The sequence below is a fragment of the Chiloscyllium plagiosum genome, chromosome 14 (genome assembly GCF_004010195.1).
Source record: "Chiloscyllium plagiosum isolate BGI_BamShark_2017 chromosome 14, ASM401019v2, whole genome shotgun sequence".
Lineage (NCBI taxonomy): Eukaryota > Metazoa > Chordata > Chondrichthyes > Orectolobiformes > Hemiscylliidae > Chiloscyllium > Chiloscyllium plagiosum.
Window position 1 is genome coordinate 25,900,275 of NC_057723.1, and position 24,997 is coordinate 25,925,271.

Here is a 24,997-nt window from a genome sequence, read left to right on the forward strand (position 1 = left end):
ACAGTGGGACCCGTGGGGGGCATGTCAGTAGAATGCAGGTTAGTGGCGTTGGTAGGGGCAGAAGTGGCGGCAAACACGGCAGAAGGGGGGGGCGGAAGTCACTGAGCGTGTGACATCAGCGATGATGTGAGAGGTGGAAGTGATGTCGCGTGTGGTGCATGAGGAATTGTGAAGGGCGGAAGTGGCTATGGAAGCGGCCATGATGGGGGCGGAAGTGACATCCTCAATCAGCGTGGGGATGGTTAATGGCGTCCGAGCAGTTCCAGAGGCCGGGGGAATCTTCTGGAATGTTTGAGGAGCGCTGGTTATGGAGATGGATAGATAAAAAAGTTTGTTGTACTTACAGTTTTTGATGTTTGAGATGGAGTTGAAATACTGTTTGTTGAAAGTATAAATTCTCCTGAGTATATAGTAAAGGAGGGGTCCTTTGCAATTCTGAGAGATCCTGGGAGCAGCACAAAGGACAGGAGCATCTTAGATTACTTTACTGGAATCTGGAAGAGTTTTTCTGATCCTCTGAATTGAATAAAAGGAATGAAAAACAGATTTAGGCTAGTTTTCAACAGTCTCCATCTTCCGTAGCGTTAGTCAATCTGCATATAGCACAAGCTCCAACCTAAAATAGTGATTGTGGTCCTAGAATACCAACTTCTATTCATTTATATTCATTCAGACACCTAGTAAGAAACTCCTTTCATATTTTAATAATTTCTACAGTGCTACTGAGATAGTAAGGCTAACAATTTAATTTTGAGGCCATCACTACCTTAGCTGTTAGTGCTGCAATAAAATTGAATAATACCCACATATGGACCATATTTGTTCTTGGCTTCTATTCAGGGAGGGCATTTTGCCAAAGACAATGAAGCAAACAGCAGTAACAAAGCAGCATATGTCAATTATAGACTGGATAGATAGACTGAATCCTTAGAAGAGTATAAAGACAGTAGGAGTATACTTTAGAGGGAAATCAGAGGGCAAAAAGCGAACATGAGATAGCTTTGGCAAATAGAGTTAAGGAGAATCCAAAGGATTTTTGCAAATACATTGAGGACAAAAGGGTAACTAGGGAGAGAATAGGGTCCCTCAAAGATCAGCAAGGCAGCCTTTGTGTTGAGCTGCAGAAAATGGGGGAGATACTAAATGAGTATTTTACATCAGTATTTACTCCCCCACCTTTTCCCTGGGGTGGGGGAGTCCAGAACTTGAGGGCTTAGGTTTAGGGTGAGCAGGGAAAGATATAAAAGAGACCTAAGGGACAACGTTTTCATGCAGAGGGTGATGCATGTATGGAATGAGCTGCCAGAGGAAGTGTTGGAGGCTGGTACAATTGCAACATTTAAAAGGCATTTGGATGGGTATATGAATAAGAAGGATTTGGAGGGATATGGGCTGGGTGTTGGCAGATGGGACTAGATTGGATTGGGATATCTGATCAGCATGGAGGAGTTGGACGGAAGGGTCCATTTCCATGCTGCGCATCTGCGGCTCAATGACTATTTGTTATTGTAAACTTACTTCTGCTCCATTCCTACAAATTGAGGTCAAGTACCCTCTGCTGGCGGAAAATGGTAAATAAATCATTGATTTTAAAACAGCAAGAGGCAGTTCAAAACCACAAAAGCTGTGACTGAAACGGAGAGCAAAAGTTATCCTTCAAGCAGCAGAATACTGGGGGAAAAAAACCTGCGTGATAATAGATTTAAAAGAGTTCTAATTGAAATGATAATGGAAAACAAATATTCTATTTGTATCCTGTATTCATGCCTATTTGTAGAAACAATGATTTGGAGATGCCGGTATTGGACTGAGGAGTACAAAATTAAAAATCACATAACACCAGGTTATAATCCAACAGGTTTATTTAGAAACACTAGCTTCAGAGCACTGTTCCTTCATCAAGTGATTGTGGAGAATAAGATTGTAAGACACAGAATTTATAGCCAAAGTTTACAGTGTGATGTAACTGAAATTATATATTGAAAAAGACCTAGATTGTTTGTTAAGTCTCTCATTTTTTAGAATGAACATGTTGGTTTTAGTTCTTTCATATGTAAACCTCAAAACTTTTTTAAAAGTTACATTCTCAAGTGAACTTTAACAATTGGTGTCACGTCGGCTCAGATAATACATTGAAGGTGTAAGCTGCCCTGTGTGAGACTGTCTGTGCCACAATGGTCAGACTGATTCAAATCTACTAAACAGATGTATAGAATCTTACATGGATTCATGCAGTTTTTGAGCAAAGTAAAATGTAATTCTGCAAGTACAAATTCACCTCACAAACTTCCATGTCTATGTGTGCATGTGGCTGGGTGTGTGTGTTGTGTGTGTGTGTTGGGGGTGGGTTATGACGGTCTGTGACAGAGTGTGTGCATGTGTGAGTGTAAAAGGGGCATATGTCTGTGAGAGGGTGTGTGTGTGTGTGTGCGCCTGTCTGTGTGTATTGTGCAGTGGGGTCACCTGTAATGTGACATGAACCCAAGGTCCCGGTTGAGGCCATCCCTATGGGTCCCAAACTTAGCTATCAGCCTCTGCTTGGCCACCCTTCGTTGTTGCTTTTCTCGATGTCTGCCTTGGAGGATGGTCACACGAAGGTCCGAGGCTGAATATCCTGGACTCCTGAAGTGTTCTCCGACTGAGAGGGAACACTCCTGTCAATTGATTGTTGTGTGGTGTCTATTCATCCGTTGTCATAGCCTCTGCTTGGTCTCGCCAATATACTATGCCCCAGAGCATCCTTGCCTGCATGCTACACTTCTCCAGCCTCCACCCAAAACATATTAAAACAGCCACACCCTATGGACGAGCCCTATGCATACACAGGATCTGTTCAGATGAGGAGGAACGTGACGGGCACCTGGAAGTATTCAAGGATGCTCAACTCATCAACCGCTAGTTCTGACGTGCCACAACGAGAAACCATAATAACCTCCTCAGGAGACAAACACAAGCTGCAACCAACAAGGTACCCCTCGTTGTCCAGTACTTCCCAGGAACTGAAAACCTACGCCATGCTCTTCGCAGCCTGCAACACATTATCAATGAGGATAAGCACCTCACCAAGACCTTCCCCACACCTCTACTGCTTGCCTTTAAACAACCAAACCTCAAACAGATCATTGTTTGTAGCAAACTGCCCGGCTTTCAGGACAATACCATACAACCTTGTCACGGTAGTCGCTGCAAGACGTGTCAGATTGTCAACACGGATACCACCATTGCATATGGGACACCTCCCACCATATACATGGAAGGCACTCATGTGACTCAGCCAACATTATCTATCTCATACACTGCAGGTAAGGATGCCCTGAGGCATGGTACATTCGCGAGACCAAGCTGAGGCTACGGCAACAGATGAATGGGCACTGCACAACAAATCAACAGACAGGAGTTTTCCCTCCCAGTTGGAGAACACTTCAGCTGTCCGGGACACTCGACTTCAGACCTTAGGGTGACCGTCCTCCAAGGTGGACTTCAAGACGGCAACAATGAAAAGTGGCTGAGCAGAGGCTGATAGCCAAGTTCAGTAACCATGGGGATGGCCTCAACAGAATATAGAAAAAGACAAAGCCATTATCTTTGGAAATCTATGAATTTGCAATTTATAAAATTGGGATGCAATTGAGCTCCTTGCATGGATCATGCCTTCTCCATGATTTCACCTGCTGAAAGAGCAGTGCTCCAAAAGCTTGTGATTTCAAATAAACCTGTTGCAATATAACCTGGTGTCGTGGGACTTCTGACTCTCTCCACAAAAGATAGTAAAGTAGTGTAATGACATCAAGGGGCAGATATTCGGATGATGAAAAGTCAATGGTATCAAAGCTGCACAGGGAATATTTTTCATTCATCCTCGAAAAAGGAGGTGGCGGTGTGTGGCATGGATAAGCTCCAGATCAATTCTTCATTCCAGACATTTTTAAAAATGAACTTGCAGCATCTGAGCCCACTGTCAGTACGTGGCCTTAGGGTTTCTGGAGTATGAGCCCAGCGACATTACCAGAACACCACCATCTCTTTCCAAATCAGTTTGAACCAATTTTGATCAGGAAGATGTGGTTCATTATAAGGAAGAGGGACTTAAAAAAGATGGAGAGGCCAGGGAAAGATTATTGGCAAAAACAGAAAAATAATAAGTGCAGAGCATGGCACAAACTGCCCAAATACATTCTTCAAGATTGTTTTGTTAGGAATTACAAACCTGTTGATTCCAAAGGAGTTAAAGAACCAAATACTTCTTACTCCCACACATTGCACAGATGTGAGAATGAAACTGTCACTATAAATAATTTTTCTGATGATGGACAGATCAGTTCTGATGATCAAAAGGAGGCCGTTGATCCCGAAGAACAACGGTTAACAGTGGGTATGAAAACCAAATGATGATCAGAGGGAGCTAATCAGTGGAGAAATGTGATCATTATAAGAGTGCTGAAGGCTCCTGGAAAATGTAAAAGCTATAAAATGTTAAACCAGTTCTGAAGCAGGGTCACTGGGTCACCAAGATGTTAACTCTGCTTTCTCTCCACAGGTGCTGCCAGACCAGCTGAGTTTCTCCAGCAATTTCTGTTTTTGCTTCAGAATATGGAGGATGATAGGCAGCAGGTTAAAGTATGGATTGTGAAGATGAAATATAAAAATGGCAGGGCTGGAAAATGCAGGGTAAGTTTGGACAGACTTTGCACATGAACACATGCAGAGGAAGAAATTATAAACTATTGGAAAGGAATCTTATTCAGATGAGGTGTAGGTCAAAGGGTGGCAGTGGAGAAAAAGTTAGAAGGCAAGACAATGGGCATAGGTTAACAAGATCAAGGAACTTGACACTGATGCAGGAATACCATCAGGAGCAGAATGCCATGTAGAGTCATAGAGATGTACGGCATGGAAACAGACCCTTCGGTCCAACCCGATCATGCCAACCAGATATCCCAACCCAATCTAGTCCCACACGCCAGCACCCGGCCCATATTCCTCCAAACCCTTCCTATTCATATACCCAACCAGATGCCTTTTAAATGTTGCAATTGTATCAGCCTCCATCACTTCCTCTGGCAGATCATTCCATACACGTACCACCCTCTGTGTGAAAAAGTTGCCCCTTAGGTCTCTTTTATATCGTTCCCCTCTCACCCTAAATCTATGTCCTCTAGTTTTGGATTCCCCCACCTCAGGGAAAATACCTTGTCTATCCATGCCCCTCATGATTTTATAAACTCTATAAAAGGTCATCCATCAGCTAAGACGCTCCAGGGAAAACAGCCCCAACCTATTCAACTTCTCCCTATAGCTCAAATCCTCCAACTCTGACAACATTCTGGTAAACTTTTTCTGAACCCTTTCAAGTTTCACAACATCTTGATAGGAGGGAGACCAGAATTGCACGCAATATTCTAAAAGTGGCCGAACCAATGTCCTGTACAGCCACAACATGACCTCCCAACTCCTGTCCTGGAGTCATACAGAATGGAAGCAGACCTTTCGGTCCAACTAGTCCATGCTCACCATGTTGGAGAAAGTGAGGACTGCAGATGCTGGAGATCAGAATCGAGAGTATGTTGCTGGAAAAGCACAGCATCTGAGGAGCAGGAGAATCGACGTTTCAGGCCGGAGGTCTTAATCAGGAATGGTCACCATGTTCCCAAACCAAACTAGTCCTGCTTGCCTGCGTTTGGCCCATATCCCTCCAAACCCTTTTCAATTCATGTAATGATCCAAATACCTTTGAAACATTGTAACAGTACCCCCCCATCCACCACTTCAATTGGAAGTTCATTCCACATATGAACCACATCTGTAAGAACGATATCCCTCATGTCCTTCTTAAATCTTTCTCCTCTCACCTTAAAAATATGCCCTCTAGTTTTGAACTCCCCTGTCCTATGGAAAAGACCTTTGCTATTCACTGATCATGATTTTATAAACCTCTAGAAGGTTACCTCTCAACCTACTCCACTTTGCATTCAGGTAGCACCTTTCATGATCAGAGACCATCACAAAACAGCCAATAAATTGGTGGGGTGCTGTGAATGTGGAGTTGAGGTCCCAGTTAAATCAATCAGTCACTGTCTCACTGTATGGCAGAACATGCTGAAAGGGTCTATGGAATGAGCTGCCAGAGGAAGTGGCGGAGGCTGGCACAACCACAGTACCCAAAAGGCTTCTGGATGGGCACATGAACAGGAAGGGCCTAGGGGGATACTGGCCAAGCGCTGCCAAATGGGACCAGACTAACCTAGGACATCCGGTCAGCACGGACGAGCCGGACCGAAGGGTCTGCTTCCATGCCGCACATCTCTCAGACTCCATATGTCCTTAACCAATAAGGTCAAGCACAGTCATTATATTAATTTGAGGAATGCTTTGGACAATATGTGCATCACAATATGACCACAAAAAACACCCCTCTTAATGAGAAGATACAAAAGCAGAAACCCAGCAGATCTGGCAGCGAGCGTGGATAGTGACTGGGAAGTTTTAATAGCCACAAGCAAATTGGAAGGTAAATTAATACAAGTTGCCTAACAGTAAGAATGACAAAGCTGGAGAGAATTTGGGGCATACACAACAACGTCAGATAGGGACAACACACTTTATCACATGAATGGATAATATGAAAAGAGGTGCTTACCACAGAAATATCTATAGCAAAAGCCAGGCTGATGGCACATGTTTTCGAAAAGAATGGGGGCTGGGGGAGGGATCTCTAACATACGCAAACTGATTCACCTACCACAGGAAAAGCAATTTTGAAGCTTGGCTTTCTTAGCCATATGTAACAGTGTGAAGTTTTGTAGACAGGTCAGCTCAAAAGGGAAGCATTTCTTCACCCACCAAAAGAGGGGCAAAACTCAGGAGATTCTCTTTGGAAGATAACTAAATGTGTATGTGACCTAAACGATGCCTGTACAATTTGGAATTTCTCAGTAAAGACCATCCTATTAAAATCGAGTTGTCTCCAATCGAAAGGAGAGCCTGCCATGTTTTATTGGCATAATGGAGGAGAAGCCTCCAGGAATCTATAAGATGTTCTTTTCCCTGGAGCGTCAGAGGCTGAGGGGTGACCTTATCGAGGTTTTTAAATCACAAGGGGCATGGATAGGATAAATAGACAATGTCTTTTCTCCAGGGTGGGGAAGCCCAGAACTAAAGGGCATAGGTTCAGAGTGACAGGGGAAAAATTTAAAAAGGACCCAAGGGGCAACTTGTTCACGCAGAGGGTGGCACGTGTATGGAATGAGCTGCCAGAGGAAGTGGTGGAGGCTGATACAATTACAACATTTAAAAGGCATCTGGATGGTATAAATAGGAAGGGTTTGGAGGGATACGGGCCAAGTGCTGGAAAATCAGACTAGATTACCACCTGATGAAGGAGTAGTGCTTCGAAAGCTAGTGCTTCCAAATAAATCTGTTGGACTATAACCTGGTGTTGTGTGACTTCTAACTTTGTTCACCCCATCCAACACCGGCATCTCCAAATCGGGACTAGATTAGGTTAGGATATCTGGTCAACAAGTTGGGCCGAAGGCTCTGTTTCAGTGCTGTACATCTTTATGAGTCTATGACTGTGCGCATAATCGATTGTGTATGGGGTGGCAGGAAGGAATTTGAAAATATTGTTGTAAATAGATTTAAAGCATAATTCAATGTTGGAAGTTGGGCTTCAGGAGCTTTTGAATATATCGGATTGAGTATTGGACAGATGTTGGGAATCATTCTGAATCAACAGTTTTATCTAATGAATGTTAATAGGATGCCAATGAATTTACCATAAGGAGGGGGCAAGGGGAAGGAGGGGACAGATAGGTAATGAAGACAACATTCCCTCTAATGTTTCCTCATAATAAGCCATGGAGATCAAGGAACACTCCTTTGGTGGAGATGGGCTTGACCTTGGGAAGATGAGTCTACAAGACACGAGAGATAGAAGATTTTGCAGCCACTGGTTAGTAGTGTTTGATGCCTGGTTAATGTGACCATTGCAGTGGGATGGCAAGTGTTCTTACTCAAGTGTCCTGTCATGGATGCCTCTTAAGCTAGGAGTCTGACTTTTGTTTTGGGCATTCTGGTGGTAAGCACCTCTCTTTGTAGTTCTCCATCCATATACAGTGGTTAGGGCTGGTTATCACCTATCTGGCACTGTGTACACCACAAATTCTCTCCAGCTTTGTCATTCTTGCTGTTTGGCAACTTTTAAAAACTTGCCTTCCAACTTGCTTGTAGCTACTGAAACTTTCCAGTCACATGATGTTCTGCTCCTGGTGGTATTCCTGGGTCTGTATCAAATTCCTTGATCTTCTTAACCTTTAAAAAAAAGGTAGAAGTCAAAGTTAAGGCCAGGTCAAGAATCCTTTCCATGAAGGTGATGAGGGCATTGATCTGTGTGGCGTTACTCTGATCTATTGTTCCTATAATGATATCAAAGAGGCAAATGAGTAAGTCAAAAAAGTGAGTGGTGTTTGTGGAGAAAAGATGCTGTGGTGTTGTGAGGAAGTGAGCACGCAGTATGGAGGTCACGCAGAGCTAGAGTGTGGGAGGATGGTGGGAACTATAAAGAGAACAAGTGAGAGAAGATATTGCAGCAACAGATAGGATGTCAGAACATTAGTGTCAGTGAGAGGTGAATGCAGTGGCACAGATAAGTGTGATTCAGCTGAGAACACAATACTTCACTCACTCTTGAAGAGTAGAGGATATAATGACCTTTTTTTACCTGCAATGCTGCCTAATCCACATCACCCTGGAAAATGCACTGATCCCAATCAGGCTGGCGTGGTCTGGTAGTGTGACAATGTCTACCAGTCATCTGAGAAAATACCTCCTCTCCTCTGCACCACATCACTCACAGGGACCTGTAGTCTGAGATTACTTCAATTAATTTGCAATGAAAATGGCATAATCAGGATTGCTTGTGGCCAGAGTTTCTGATCTACATAGTTAGTCAATGCAGAGCTGCATATGCAGAATTTTGTTATGGCAGAAGTCTTTAATCTTGAATTTATGAACACTTGATTAATGCAATTTCCCTTAGACTCAGATTGCCCACAAGTGGAGGCTATTCTTGCAAATAAAACATTAACAAACTGGCTCTGCCTACTCTGGCAGCCATTGATCATATTTATTGAGCAGTTGAGATGTGATTGAAGATGGATGGCTCTCTATAATCACACTTTAATGATACGGTTAGTTAGCTCATCCCACTCTGCAGTCCTCACCCTCAAACAATCAGGATGTTTTGGACAGTTAGCTCCTGCACTCCTGACCTTTGGTGACACAGGGTTCTGAGAAAGTACAACCAAGTAGACAGTGAGGAATCTTAAAGTCTGCTGACAGCAGGAATTGACAAGGTACTGTGGATTCAAGTAAGAAGCAAACATTGACTCAAATGACAAAAAGCCATTTTGTGTCATAAAGTTGATTTAACAAGATAATAGAAATTAAAAGTAGCAAAATGACTATGAATTGACTCAGTAATGTGAAAGAGTGAGTGTGGCAGTGCATTGGTTTTCTCACAGTTGGTTGTTAGGGAGTTTCCATTCATTAGTCTTGATTCACTACTCTGCTTTCCTTACAGCTTATTACCCTTACACAAAGCTCTACATTTATCAGTTTAGTATATTCAGCTGAATGAACAGTTTGCAATCTCCTAAGTGAATGGTTAAAGTGTCATTCTGTTTTATAATTTAACTGCAGGACTATTTTATTATCACCTTCAGTCTGATAGCGTTGTCATTCAGCAGAACGATAACCTAAGATTCAGGAACAACCAGAGTCTTCACAGCTTTGATCATAATATTCAGGTGATATTCAGAGTTTCAAGTTTTGTGAACATTTTTTGTTTGGAAAATGTATTGCATTCACAAATGTACAGTAAGTATTAGAGGCCTGAGTTGGAATGCCAACTCTGCTAAACGACTCACCAAGTTCCAAGAAAAGAGAAATATTCAAAAAAAGATCATCGTCAATATGCTGAATGTATCTCAATGACAGGATAAGCAAAGTAAAATCTGATTGAATAGAAATAGCATTATTTAAAAACAAAAAAAATCAGATTCAACTAAGTTAAAAATCACAACACCAGGTTATAGTCCAACATGTTTATTTGGAAGCACTAGCTTTCGGAGCCCTGCTCCGTCATCAGGTGGTTGTCTGATGAAGGAGCAGCACTCTGAAAGCTAGTGCTTCCAAATAAACCTGTTGGATTATAACTTGGTGTTGTGATTTTTAACTTCATACACCCCAGTCCAACACTGGCATCTCCAAATCATGAGATTCAGTTAAAGCATCTAGATAAGAAGAATTACATGTATGACTTGTCAAACTGAAGTAATGGTACAGATTAGTTCAAATGAGATGACACTGATAATTGTCACAGTGACATGAGGCCTTCTGGCACCCCTACAATGGTTATTTTAGAATGTTTTGCAGTATTTAAAGCTATAAGTACCATCTGGCATTATGTGAGCAATGCTTTCAAGATCTGCTGGTTGGTCTTGACACTTGGGTTATGGTCACAGTGGTACTTTTTGTCACTGAGTGGAAAGCTTGGGGGACCTCTACCGGGGGACAGTGAGGATTGCAGATGCTGGATGTGGAGAACGTGTGGAAGTATTGCTTCAGCAGAAATCATAAGACTCAGCTATCAAGGGGGGGTGGGGGGTGGGTTTGCACGCTAATAACAGGCCACAGATGGATGTGGTAAACTGATTAGATTAGTAGCTGCACAGAGCAACTGCAACTGTAATGTATAAGTACAGAAAGACTCTCAGAAACCCGTATAAAAATGAACTGATATTATTCAGGGGTGTGCCTACTTTTTGGACACCTGCTCTTGCAGAATGTATGAATAAAGACTGCTTCAGGATTTGACTCGGATTAAAATTATTTGGCAGTGACCTTCGTTTCTCACAACTAGGGCCTCATCCGGGATACTGTCATCACCAGCGGAGTGGTCATTTTTGACGACTGTGAAGACGCGTCCCGTTCCTTTAGAATGGTCCTGTGTCTTTCATCGGTGGGTACCCCGTCTGGTCGATGGACGAGGAGCCTAGGGGAGTCATTCCAAACCAGGGCAGGAAAATAAGGCAGGCACGGAACAGTAGGCACAGCTGCAGTCAGGGAAACTCCGTGCATGGACCAAGGTAAGAAAAGAGACTTTTAAGTATTGCCTTGGTGACAGGGAGTGTGATACCTGTCTAATTAAGGGACTGACGAGTTGAACACTGGGATGTAAAGGAAGTAAGAATAAGGCACCTGGGAAAAAGGATAAAAAAGTCCCGGATAACATCACTCCAGAAAGTCAATTGGGAGGGATGTTGAGGAATTGGAAACATAATTCTTGTACAAGGGAGAAGGATCAGAAAACTATGATAAAATATTGTTGTTTTGTTTGGACCAAAGAGAGTATTCATCTACTGTTGGTCTTTTGGCCGAAATATGTGTCGGACGAGGATTGGGTCTGTCAATTGTTGAAGTTATACATTAATGAGAAACAACCTTTCTACAAAGAGGAGTCCGACCAAGCCTCCTGCTGGCAGGGCAGTCGAGACACACATTTATATAGCATGAAAACTATGGGACGTTCTTGAACATTTACCCCGCCATATGACCCTCCCAAAATGAACATGACGATCTACAAGCCGAGAGCACTGGGGTAGAGGTGGCAGCTGGTGGCGAACAAGGCAGGAGGAAGAGGAGGAACAGGTGAAGGTTGTGAGGCCAAAAGTCCTGAAAGCAGGACTGACAATGGAATTAGAACAATTAGAAAAGGATATTGAGAAATATCCGTTCCTGAAATCCAAGGAACGACACTATGAGACAAATCAATACCCTCTCAGGGAAGTTCCCATAGGTCAGGGAGTAATTGGCTTCGTTAATGCCCCTCTAACAAGCGGCGAGGTCAGGACCTTCAAGAAGGAGATGAAACCTCTTATTGAAGATCCTGTGGGCTTACCTGAGCAAGTAGATCAATTCATAGGTCCCAACTTTTACACTTAGACGGAGTTGATATCTATTTTAAATATTCCCTTCACTGGGGAAGAGAGAGGGGTGATCAGAGGAGCAGCTATGAGATTGTGGGAACGAGAACACCCCTCTGGGGTGGGAGTTATCCCGGCTGAACAGAAGTTTCCCAATACAGACCCAGGCTGGGGGAACAACAAGGCAGATGACCGAGCCCAGATGATGGATCTCAAAGACTTAATAAAAAGGAATTAGAGAGGCAGTCCCTAAATCCCAGAATTTAACAAAAGCGTTTGAGGTCCAGCAAGAGAAAGACGAGACCCCCTCAGTATTTTTACAAAGACTACGGGACTCAAAGAGGAAGTATTCAGGTATGAATCAGAAGGATCCAGTAGCACAGGGCCTCCTCAACGTAAATTTTGTGACTAAGGCATGGCTGGATATCCAAAAGAAAATTCAGAAAATAGAGGGATGGTGTGAGAAATCATTGGATGAATTATTAAGATAGGCACAGATAACATGTTTGTAAAGAGAGGATGAGAAGCAAAAACAGAAGACGAAAATGATGGTAGCCACGGTTGATGAGGTAGTCAAGAAAAGTGTGGAACCAATAGTAAGCAACTGGAGTGGTGGCTGGCAACACATTGAAAATAGAGGTAGGGGAAGAGAACGAGGAGGACCCATTAGGGGGTCCAGTCAGCAGGGACAAGGATCGAGGTGGAAATCCCCACAGGTGGGATGTTACGACTGTGGAAAGACAGGTCACTTTAGGTGGGAATGTCTGGATCTGAAAAGGGAAGAGAGGGCAATACCGCTTATGAACTTTGAAGAATAGGGGCGTCAGGGGTTCCTGCCCTTGGGGACCCACCGGAAACCCTTGATAAATTTAAAGGTGGCACCTCATGAAGAGGATACAGTTTTCTTAGAAGATACGGGGGCAGGACGATCATCTTTAATTTTATACCCAAAGGAGTACAATTTACAAAACAACAGATAACGGTGTCCAGAGTGAAGGGGAAAAGATTTACAGTCCCTGTATTTGAACCTATGATGGTCGAAAGTAAAGAAGGAAAAATTGAGGGACAATTGTTATACATTCCGGACATAGGGAGTAGTTTGTTAGGAAGAGACTTAATTATACTATTAGGACTAGGGATCGTGGTGAGTGACCGACAACTAGTAGTAAAAATGGCCGTTTTAACCAAAGAACAGGAAAAACAAATAGACCCCACGGAATGGGCACGGGGAGGCATTTGAGAGGGGTTTGCAGATTCTCCCAAGATCAGCTTGAAACAGGTGGGGGAGACGGTATGTGAAAGACAATATCCAATTTTAACTGAAGGAAGAAGAGGGTTACAACCTATGATTGAGGGGTTAATTAGAGATGGCCTGCTGGAACCCTGCATGTCCCCCTATAATACCCCCATTTTGCCAGTAAAGAAAACAGATGGTACCTATTGTCTGGTACAAGACTTAAGGGTGCTTAACAGGATAGTACAGATTCGACACCCAGTTGTCCCTAATCCTTATAGTCTCGAGTAAAATTCCACACGACACCAAGTGGTTCCATGTGGTGGACCTAAAGGACGCCTTTTGGGCATGCCCCCTGGCAGGAGAAAGCAGAAACATGCTTGCCTTCAATTGGGAAGACCCAAGAACGAGGCGGAAACAGCAATATAGATGGACAGTGCTTCCTCAGGGATTCACTGAGTCCCCGAATTTGTTTTATAAACTTTTCCAAAATTTGTTCTATGTCTCCAAGGGACAAATTTGCTGTAATATGTAGATGACCAACTGGTCACGGGAGGAGAAGATGAGAAGGGAACAACAGACACAACTAACCAATTGCTAAATTTTCTGGGACAACAGGGATTGAGGGTCTCCAGGAATAAATTACAATATGTAGAAAGGGAAGTAAAATAATTCGGAAAATAAGTCCTGAAAGGATTGAAGGGATAGTGGGAATGCCACTCCCTTGGACTAAACGGGAATTGAGGAAATTTCTGGGGCTAATGGGATACCTAGATTATGGATAGAGATGTACGCCCAAAAGACAAGAGAAATTATACCTGAAATTGCTGGAAGAACCACAGCTGTTAAAGTGGACAGAGGAAGAAAAATAATTAGTGGAGGATTAAAGAAATGTTTGATCCATGTCCCTGTCCTTGCGTTGCCTTCCCTTCCCTAGATAAGCTCTTTCACTCGTTTGCCACCGTTGATAAGGGAGCAGCCCTAGGGGTCCTGACCAAGTGATGGGGAGGGATGAAACAGCCAGTAGCGTTCTTGTCTAAATTATTAGATCCAGTTTCTAGAGGGTGGCCAGAGTATGTGCAGGCAGTAGCAGTGACTGCGCTGCTGATGGAAGAAAGTCGAAAACTCACATTCAGCGGGGCATTGATAGTAAGCACCCCGCATCAAGTACAGGCCATACTGAACCAGAAGGCAGGGCGGTGGCTTACGGACTCCAGAATTTTAAAATATGGAGCAACTTTAATAGAGAAGGATGACCTTACGTTGATCACAGACACTTGTCTGAATCCAGCTACTTTTCTCTGGAGGGGGGAGAAAGACGTAGCTCCCTCGGACCCAGAACACGATTGCCTTGACATCATAGAATATCAGACTAAAGTAAGAATGGACCTTAGGGACATCCCTCTCCATGTAAGGGCTAGACTGTTCGGTGATGGGTCCTCCAGAGTAATTGAAGGCAAAAGACACAACAGATATGTGGTAGTGGACAGAAGAGAGGGGAGTGTAGTTGAGGCTAGTAGGCTACCCAATGACTGGTCGGCACAGACTTGCGAACTCTATGCCCTGCAGCGCGCTCTCAAGGCCCTGGAGGAGAAGGAAGGAACTGTCTAAACAAATTCTAAGTATGCCTTTGACGTGGCACACACATTTGGAAAATATGGCAGGAGAGAGGACTGGTAAACAGTAGAAGTAAAGAACTGGCTCATGAGGCATTAGTTCAGCAAGTATTGGAATCCCTTTTGCTGCCAAAGGAGATAGTCATAGTCCACATTAATGGTCATCAGAGGGGAGATGATCCCGAAACAAGGGGAAATAGGTTGGCGGATGAAGCCACTAAGGAGGCAGCTCTGAACCCACAGGTCACCCCGATATTTACCTTGGTCCCGACAATACAGGAACCTGCGGGGAGACCACTATTTAGTGCTCGGGAAGAGAAGGAGTTGGAGGAACTAGGGGCTACGAAAACAGTAGAAGGGAAATGAGTGCTACCCGATGGTCAGGAATGCTGATGTGAAATCATGGCTGTCCTACATCAGGGGAGTCATTGGGGAGTGCAGGCCATGTGTGAATTGGTTCTTAGGAAATATAGATATAAAGGGATATACAAGAATGCTAAACAGATATGTGAAGGCTGTATAACATATAAGAAGATAAACAAGAAGGTACAAAGGAAACAGGTCCCAGGAGGGAAACACCCTGTGCTAAGACCATTCCAGAGCATACAGGTGGATTACACTGAATTGCTCCGGATAAGAAGGCTAAAATACGTGCTGGTTACAGTAGCCCATTTATCCAGTTGGGTGGAAGCATACCCCTGGCCGCAGCAATAGCAAATGGGGTGTCTAAGATAATTCTTGAGCAGATACTTCCCCGGTATGGGATAGCGGAGCATATAGACTCAGACCAAGGAAACCACTTCACTTCGTAGGTGCTCCAGGGAATAATGCAAAGCTTGGAAATCTCCTGGAATTTCCACATCCCTGGCACCCTCCGTCTTCAGGAAGGGTCGAGCGGATGAACCAAACTCTTAAAAGACAGTTGTCCAAATTGGTATTAGAGACCAGACTCCCCGGACCCGATGTTTGCCGATAGCACTCCTACGAGTGCGAACTGCTCCAAGGAAAGATTTATAAGGCTCTGTCCCCTTAGGAAATATCGTTTGGGCTGCCATACTTGGGAACGACAGGGGGACTGCCAATCCCTGAGACTAAAGACTTGTTCTTAAGTATATTCTGGGCCTATCCTCCTGTGTCTTTTCTCAGGAGACAGGGTTTACTCGCACAAACTCCACCTCTCGATTTTGCTGTTCATCCCATCCGGCCAGGAGATTGGGTCCTTGTGAAGTTATGGGCAGAGACTAAATTACAACCAGATTGGGAAGGGCTGTACCAGGCTCTTTTGACTACCGAAACGGTGGTAAGGATGGTGGAGAGAGGTTGGACTCACTACACCAGAGTTAAGGGACCATGGAGTCTCTGGTTGAGAAAGAAGTCTGTACAGCCGAATCAATGAAAGAACCGTTGAAACTTAGGCTAAAAAGACTTTGAGTGACTGATTATACAGTGGCGACGCATACCAGTTATCCTTAGTAGCCACACACGCAGACGACAAGCAACATGAATTCGACTGGGATAACACTACCATTATAGGGCAAGCCAAACAAAGAACAGCCAGGGAATTTCTAGAAGCATGGCAATCATCCACAAACTCCATCAACAAACACATCGACCTGGACTCAATATACCGGCCACTACAGCGGACAGCTGAAACTGACAACCGGAAGCGGCAGGGACAGGCCACTATAAATGCCGGAGGAAACACCACAGAAGTGCTTCACAGGAGGCTCCCAAGCACTGAGGACGTCACCTAGACAGGGGACGAAACGTTTGCAACAAAAATTTCCAGCTCGGCGAACAGAACCACAACAACGAGCACCTGAGCTACAAATCTTCACTCAAACTTTGAGTTACTTGGATTAATCCACTCGTCACAGTACACCGGGGCTCCTTCCGGCCAGCTCGAGTGTCCCGATAAAAAGTGTAACCCAATATGTTTAACGATAAAGGAAACCACATGGCACGAAGTGGTTCTGGGAGGAGACACCTATCAGGTCCAATTAGATGAAACATTTAGGGTAGAGATTAAAGCAAACGGGAAAGATTTCTCAGGCTGTTGTTTTCGCATGCAGGTGGGCACAGGAAAGTGGCCAGTCGAAGTAAATGAAAAGAGCACTCAGATGCCACAGGTATATCCTTTCGCCCCTTCCAACGACCCCAAGGTGGTACAAATTATAGAGGTGAAGGACTTAAAACAGACCATCGAAATAGAAACTGACTACAGGGATATAAATGCCTGGCTTGAATGGGTAAAGTACACTGTGAAAAGTCTGAACCAGAACAATTGCTATGCCTGTGCCTCCGGTAGGCCAATGACCCAGGTAGTTCCCTTTCTGCTTGGGTGGCAGCGAGACAGGAAGGGCATGAAATGTATGATCACCCTCTATCAGGATAAGACTGCGTGGAATAATGGGAATTGTACTTCCCTATCGCTAATGTTCCCTCCGTTGGAGAAGAAAGATTTAAAAATCCCCTCCCCACGTTTTTGACCACAGTCAGAAATCACACGTCGTGTGTTCATAGACAAGGTCTAAATCAGTTCAGATATTTGGGGGGAGCTGAAATCATGTATCAAAATTGAAAATGTGACCGGAATGGACAAGGGAGGGAACTACTCAGCGCTGCAGGTTCCCCGAGCAGATCTGTGGTGGTACTGTGGAGGGAGAATACTGAGACCCAACTTACCTCCAGATTGGGGAAGCATATTTGCAATTGGCAATCCCATTCACCCTTGGCATTTGAAAAGGAAAAGATTGTGACAAAAGGGAGTCGGAGTAAAAGATAATTATTAGATACTTTTTTTGATGATCGAATATATCTAGACTCTATAGGAGATCCTGGAGGGGTGCAGGATGAGTTCAAGGCTCACAACCAGATTGCAGCAGGCTTTGAGTCGGCTCTCTTCTGGTGAAACAAGAATGTGGATTGGATAAACTATAATTTCTATAATCAGCAGAGGTTCATTAACTACACTAGGGATTCAGCCAAAGGTATAGCAGAGCAGCTTGATGCAACCAGCAGAATGTCTTGGGAGGACAGAATGGCCTTAGACATGATCCTCGCTGAGAAAGTGGGGGGGTGTGCGTGATGTTCGGGGGGAGTTGTTGTACCTTTATTCCAAATAACACAGCACCCGATGGGTCAATCACTCGAGCCCTGCGGGGATTGGCTACCTTGGCAGTGGAGCTGACTGAGAATTCAGGGGTAGACACATCACTCACTGGGTGGCTGGATTCATGGTTTGGGAAATGGAAAGGTATAGTGGTCTTTATACTTACCTCCTTGATAGTGGTTGCTGGAGTACTGAAAACTATAGGAAGTTGCATCATATCTTGTGCATGGGGACTAATCCAGCGGCTGACTGAAACAGCCCTGACTAAACGATGCCCCTAACAGGTAGTCAGCGAGAGGAATTCTACCTGTTGAACAATGAGGGAAAGAGTGATCTTGAAGAAGTTTCCAAGAAAGATGAGGTCTCAGGGATGCTGCTGACAAACTTGGAGCGGACATATGAGGGACATGCAGAAGACAACAAATATTAGCCAAAAAGCAAAGGGGAAATTGTGGAGAATGTGTGGAAGTTTTGCTTCAGCAGAAGTCATAAGACTCAGCTATCAAGGTGGTGGGGGTTGCATGCTAACAACAGGCCACAGACGGATGTGGTAAACTGATTAGATTAGCAGCACACCCGTCACGTATGAGTTAAAAGGGGAAGTATAGAGAGACTCATAGAAACTGTATAAAAATGCACTGATATTATTCAGGGGTGTGCCTACTTTTTGGAAACCCGCTCTTGCAAGAACATATGAATAAAGACTGCTTCGGAACTTGACTCGGACTAAAATTATTTGGCAGTAAGCTTCGTTTCTCACACTGGAGAGGTCAGAGTCGATAAAGTGTGCCACTGGAAAAATGCACAGGTCAGACAGCAGCTGAGGACCAAGAGAATCGACATTTCAGGCGTAACCCTTCATTTGGACTGGGGAGGGGAAGGTGGCTGAGAAATAAATGGGGAGGGGTGGGGCTAGGGGAATGTGGATGGGATGGCTCTCGGTGGGCAAAGGTAAGAGGTGACTGTGATAAGTCGATGGGAGGTGTGGAACGATGGGTGAAAAGGAAGATGGACAGGTAGGTCAGGTCAAGAGGGAGGAGACGAGATGGAGGGTTGGATCTGGGATGGGGTGGGGGAGGGGGGGGGGGGGGGAAAGAGAGAGATTTGGAAACTAGTGAATTCAATGTTGAGGCCATGTGGTTGTTGGGTCCTGAGGCAGAAGATGAGGCGCTCTTCCTTCAGTTTATGAATAGCCTTGTTTATCTACCAGGGCCAGTCCAGGTGCTTGGATGCAAAAAGTGACAACTAAATAAATCAAAATATTATGGATGCTGGACTTTGAAGTAAAACCAGGAAGTGGTGGCCACTGCAGCTTTATTTTTAAATCCTCGTGGGCATTGCTGTCCGGCCAGCATTTATTTCCTATCTCTAGCTGCCCTTGAGAAGATGGTGGTTTCTTGAACTGCTGCAGTCAATGTGCTGCAGGTAGACCCACAATGCCCCCCTAGAAAGGAAATTCAAAGATTGCGACCCAGTGATACTGAAGGAACAGCAATACATTTTCAAGTCAGGATGGTGAGTGGCTTGGAGGGGAACGTGCTATCTCTGGTGTTCCTATGAATTTACTGCCCTTGTCCTTCTAGATGGAAGTGACCACGCATTTGGAAGGCACTGTCGAAGGAGCTTTGGTGAATTTCTGCAGTGCATCTTGTAGATATAGTATGCACTGCTGCTACTGAGTACCGGTGGTGGAGGGAATGGATGCTTGTGAATGTGGTGCTAATCAAGTGGCTGCTTTGTCCTGAATGGTGTCAATCATCTGGAGAGTGGTTGGAGCTGCACTCATCCAGGCAACACCAGAGTATTCCATCACTCCTGACTTGTGTTTTGTAGATGGTGGTCAGACTTTGGCAAGTCAGGAGGTGAGTTATTCACCACAGTATTCCTAGCCTCTGACTTACTCTTGTAACTGTATTTATACAATAAATCTAGTTCAGTTTCTGATCACTGGTAACCCCACGATTTGATAACGGGTTATTCAGTGATGGTAACACTATTGAATATCAAGGAGCAGTGGTTAGATTGTCCCTTGTTGGAGATTGTCATTTTCTGACATTTCTGTGGTGTGAATGTTACTTGCCAATTCTCAGCCCAGGCCTGGATATTGTCCAGTTCTTGTTGCATTTGAACATAGATTGCTTCAATATCTGAGGAATTGTAAATATTGCTGAATGTTGTGCAGCCATTGGCAAATTGCTGCACTTCTAACCTCATGATAAAACAGATGAAGACGGTTAGGTCTAGAACACTACTCTGAAGAACTCCTGCAGACATGTCCTGGAGCTGACATGACTGACCTCCAATGACCACAAACATCTTCCGATGTGCAAACAATAAGGGGTTTGACCCCTAATACCCACTGATTCCAGTTTTGTGAAGGCTCTTGATGCCACAATCAGTCTAATGTAGCTTTGATATCAAGTTCATCACTCTCACCTCACTCTGCCCTGCCCCACTTGCCTGCATTCCATGTCTCCTCTTGAATTCCAATTGGATCACCAAGGCAGGCCTCAATTGGGATAGGATGGCCTTTTACATGGTGGGGGAAGCAACAGCTGTTTCTATAGTGAACACCTGAATTGGACACAATGGAACATTGAGTGTGGTGCTGGAAAAGCATAGCTGGTCAGGCAGCATCCAAGGAGCAGGAGAGTCGACATTTCAAGTATAAGCTCTTCATCAGGAATGTAGGGGGGCCAAGGAGTCTGAGAGATAAAGGGACAAGGGAGGGGCTGGGAGGAAGGTAGCTTGGAACTTGATAGGTGCATGAAGGTGGGGAGTGATGGAGATAGGTTGGAGAGGAGGGTGGAGTGGATAGGTGGGAAGGAAGATGGACAGGTCGGGCAGTTTAAGAGGGCAGAGGGCAATGCCGAGTGAGTGATCTGGGATAAGGTGGGTTTTTGGGGGGAGGGGGTGTTGGTGCAGGTTATATACCTCTTGCAGTGACAAGGTAAGGTACTGGGAACGGAGGGTGGATTGGTGGGTGGCATGGAGTCGCAGAGGAATTGGTCTCTGCTGAATGCTGAAAGGGGTGAGGAGGGAAAGATCTCTCTGGTGTTCGGGTTTGAGTGTAGGTGGCGGAAATAGCGGAGGATGATCCGTTGTAACTGGAGTTTGGGTGGGGTAGAGGGTGAGGGCCAGTGCACTTTTTGATCCTGGTCTCCAGCATCTGTAGTCCTCACTTTCTCTTATCATCTGAGCAGTGATTATCAGAAGCTTTGACAGTGGTAGTATGGAATTAGGTCCAATTCAAGACATCGGTTGATTAGAGGGAAAAGGATGACTTAGCCCTTGATGCCCCAAACTGAGGAAAAGGGGGAGGATACTAGAATCAGGAATGTAAATGCGCGCACATTTCTTCAGCCCAATACATGGTCTTACCTCATCTTTCAGTCTGCCCCCAAGGAAGACATCAGCACTATGTTCCACATTTTTAGTGCACTCTACATGACTAGTTTTCAGGTTTAATGATGATTGTGAACAAGGGAAGAAAGAAGAGCTGATATTTAATACAAACTTCATTACCGTAGAGAATCTAAGAGTAACATCTTTACTTGGGGAAAACTTGATTTTTTTTCAAAAAAAAAAATTAAAGTTAGCAATCAGGGAGATCTGTGACTGAATTCAAATTGCTTCATGAATTTCAGCAACAGTTACTAGCAATTGTGTAATCTTACAAATTCTCAGTTCTTATTCGTTAACAAACCGCAATACATTATTCACACAGATGAGGTGCTAAGGATAGTATGAGATAAACAAACCTGTGAATTGACTTGATATACTTGTATTAGGGTCATGCAGTTCAAGGATGTCATGAGAAAGCTAGAATTGGAATGAGAGAGAAAAAGGGGAACAGACAGATTGGAGTCAGGAGTAATAAATCATAGACAGAGTCTATGGCTGCATGGTAGTGACCTCGCAGAGTGCTTTTGTACAAGCCGTAAATAAAATCGGAGATAGCCAGAAGATCATCTGCTACCTATCTCAGGCTGTCTTGGTAATAAAGATGGATGCAGGAAGAATCTACATACCTACCTTACACTTGGCCCATTAGAAGACCTTAACCAGCCAACTGAGGGCCTGGTAAGTGCCTAATTCCACATCCGAGGTCATACAATTGAGGTTGGGGTGGAAAGTGGAGGAAAGTGGATAGGCAACTCTGATGTAAAGGAATGAAGTTGCCTGTTTTGGTAATACCCTAAAACGTGTTGGTGAATGCCTCTTAAGATCACGATACTCCCTTTGTTTCTTGGCCCCAGGTTCTAGCCGTACTGCAACACCCCTATTCCATCACTCAAGATTACCCATTCCTTTTCTTATGAAGAAAATTCATTTACCCATCAGCCCAACAATCATGATATGTTTTATCAAAACTTGTCAAACATTTTAATAAATAAATTGGTCATACAAAGCACAGTATGCTTTGAAGCATCAAGTCACACTTTATTTTCATTTCACAGTTTAGTCAATCTTTTTTCTGGCAAACAGAAAATAGTTACAACTTGATATAATAAAGAGGCTTTACTGCAGCTATTGAGATCAGCCCAGTGTTTCAAATAGCATGAACAGAAGTTGCTGAAAAAGCTCAGCACTTCTGGCAGCATCTGTGAAGAGAAATCAGAGTTAACTTTTCAGGTCCGATGATGCTTCCTCAGTTCTGAGGAAAGATCACTGGACCTGAAACATTAACTCTGATTTCTCTTCAGAGATGCTGCCAGATAGAGTCATAGAGATGTACAGCATGGATACAGATCCTTTGGTCCATGCCGACCAGATATCCCAACCCAGTCTAGTGCCACCTGCCAGCACCCAGCCCACATCCCTCCAAACCCTTCCTATTCATATACCCATCCAAATGCCTATTAAATGTTGCAATTGTACCAGCCTCCACCACTTCCTCTGGTAGCTCATTCCATACACGTACCACTCTCTGGGTGATTGTTTATGTTTCTAATTTACAGCATCTGCAGTTCTTTCAGTTTTCAAATAGCAGGAAATGTAGTTACCATGACTACAGGGTACTTGTTGAGTCTCATTTTGGAGTGTCAGCCAATCAAATTCGACAGCAGCTCAAGAGTGGGACTTCATTTCCACAAGGAACTGGAGTCCCATACGTACCTTTTTGAGGTACCTCCAAGCTAACATCACTGCCGGTTGGATTGTTTTAAGATTGTTGGTTCGTACTGCCCTTTCTAAAAGGGAGTATAGAAAGAAACGTCAGAGTCAAATTTATCTGCTTTCGGGACTTTTTCTGTGCTGTAGACCTCTGTTTTTATGTCTACGTGAGTTTGACTCCTCTCAAGCTTCACTGCCTTAAGGAAAATGATCATGGTCTGTTCAATCTTTTTCCTCATGGCTCAGACTCCTCCAGGCCAAGCAGCCTCCTGGTAAATTTCCTCTGCACCCTTTCTAGTAGAAAGAGAGCCTTCTATTAACATGGTGACCAGAACTGCATGCAGAACTACAGCATTTTATACAATTCCAGTACTACCTCCTTTCTCATGTATTCCATGCCTCAGTTAAAAGTGGCAAGTATTCAGGAGTCTTTCTTAATCATCTTATCAACCTATCTCTCAACACTAAGGCCTCTATGAAAAGTCATTACTTTCTAGAATTCTTAGTGTAAGAATTCTTTCTTGCCTTGTTAGCCCGAGCAAAGTGCATTACCAGATATTTTTTCCTGGTTCCACTTTGGTGAAAAAAGTAATGCTGAGGCATTTGCAAAATTCTTCAGCCAGAAGTGCCAAATGGATGATCCATCTTGGCCTCATCCACAGGCCCCTAGTATCACTGGAAGCTAGACTTCAATCAATTAAATTCACTCCACAACATATCAAAAAATGATTGGAGGCACTGTATACTTCAAAAGGTTATGGGCACTGACAACATTCCACATTAGTATTGAAGACTTGCGCTCCAGAACAAGCCACACCCCTATCCAAGCTGCCCCATTATGCTGCCTGAATTACTGTGCTCTTCCAGCACCACTGATCCAGAATCTGGTTTCCAGCATCTGCAGTCATTGTTTTTACCCCATTACAGGCTAACCCTGCCCTATTGTAAAAGCAAAAAAGGGGACAATTTAAATCAAGAAGGCGGCTGAGCATAAGTCATTACAGAGAAGGAGGTGGCGGAGGCGGGGATACTGGTCAGGATCTCCCCAGGTTCTGGATTGGTGGTGCTGGAAGAGCACAGCAGTTCAGGCAGCATCCAAGGAGCAGCGAAATCGACGTTTCAGGCAAAAGCCCCAGGGACTACTGGGAGAGCAAGGAACAACAATGGCATTGACAGCCCTAACATCTTGCACAAAAAGCACCATTTTCCTGGTCTCCTGGGCATGTTACACAGGCTGGTTATGGGCACTAGGATTCCCTGTTGTAGAAGTGAGTCAGTAACTGGTTTGATCCCCTCCACTGCTGTGGGTGATAATGGGTATTGTCGTATCGATGGTAGGATGGTTCCCTGTCTGAGTATAACTGTATGTGGTGGGGCAGACAATACCTGGCCTGCATAGTTCGAGTGCAATGCCCACAATGAGTTTGTGAGATCAGCTAATAAGAGGTGGCTCTTGGAGAAGGGGGCAGCGCCTGGGCTCTGTTTTGTTAAATTTGCTTGTAGTAATGCAGGAGCGCACCGCATTCAGAACTCGTCCTGTCCAATCTGTGCAAACTCGACTAAGGGGACTGTGTCTTGCCCAAAAGGTGTGAAATGTAATGGTGGTTGCACGAGCCGCGCTATCATGGTTGCTCCATCTTTGGGGAGTCACGGGTCCTTAATGATAAGCACGAAGCATTAGACATAAGATGGATGAGCTTGAGGCTCTTTTGGAAATTGGCAGATACGATATTGTGGGGATTACTGAGACGTGGCTTCAAGTGGACAGGGCCTGGGAAATGAATATTCAAGGCTACACATGCTATCGTAAGGACAGACTGACGGGCAGAGGGGGTGGGGTGGCCTTGTTGGTAAGGGACGATATTCAGTCCCTTGCGCGGGGGGAAGTAGAGTCAGGAGATGTAGAGTCAGTGTGGATAGAGCTGAGAAATTCTAA

The 24,997-nt window shown here is 44.3% G+C and overlaps 1 long non-coding RNA gene across 1 annotated transcript in view; it reads right to left on the reverse strand.

The window, feature by feature from the left end:
• Positions 1 to 24,997, reverse strand: part of LOC122556570 — a 248,550-nt gene that overhangs the window by 9,513 nt on the left and 214,040 nt on the right. The window contains exon 2 of the long non-coding RNA XR_006313570.1: positions 345 to 516. This is a non-coding gene — a long non-coding RNA (uncharacterized LOC122556570). The remainder of the gene's footprint in view (positions 1 to 344; positions 517 to 24,997) is intronic.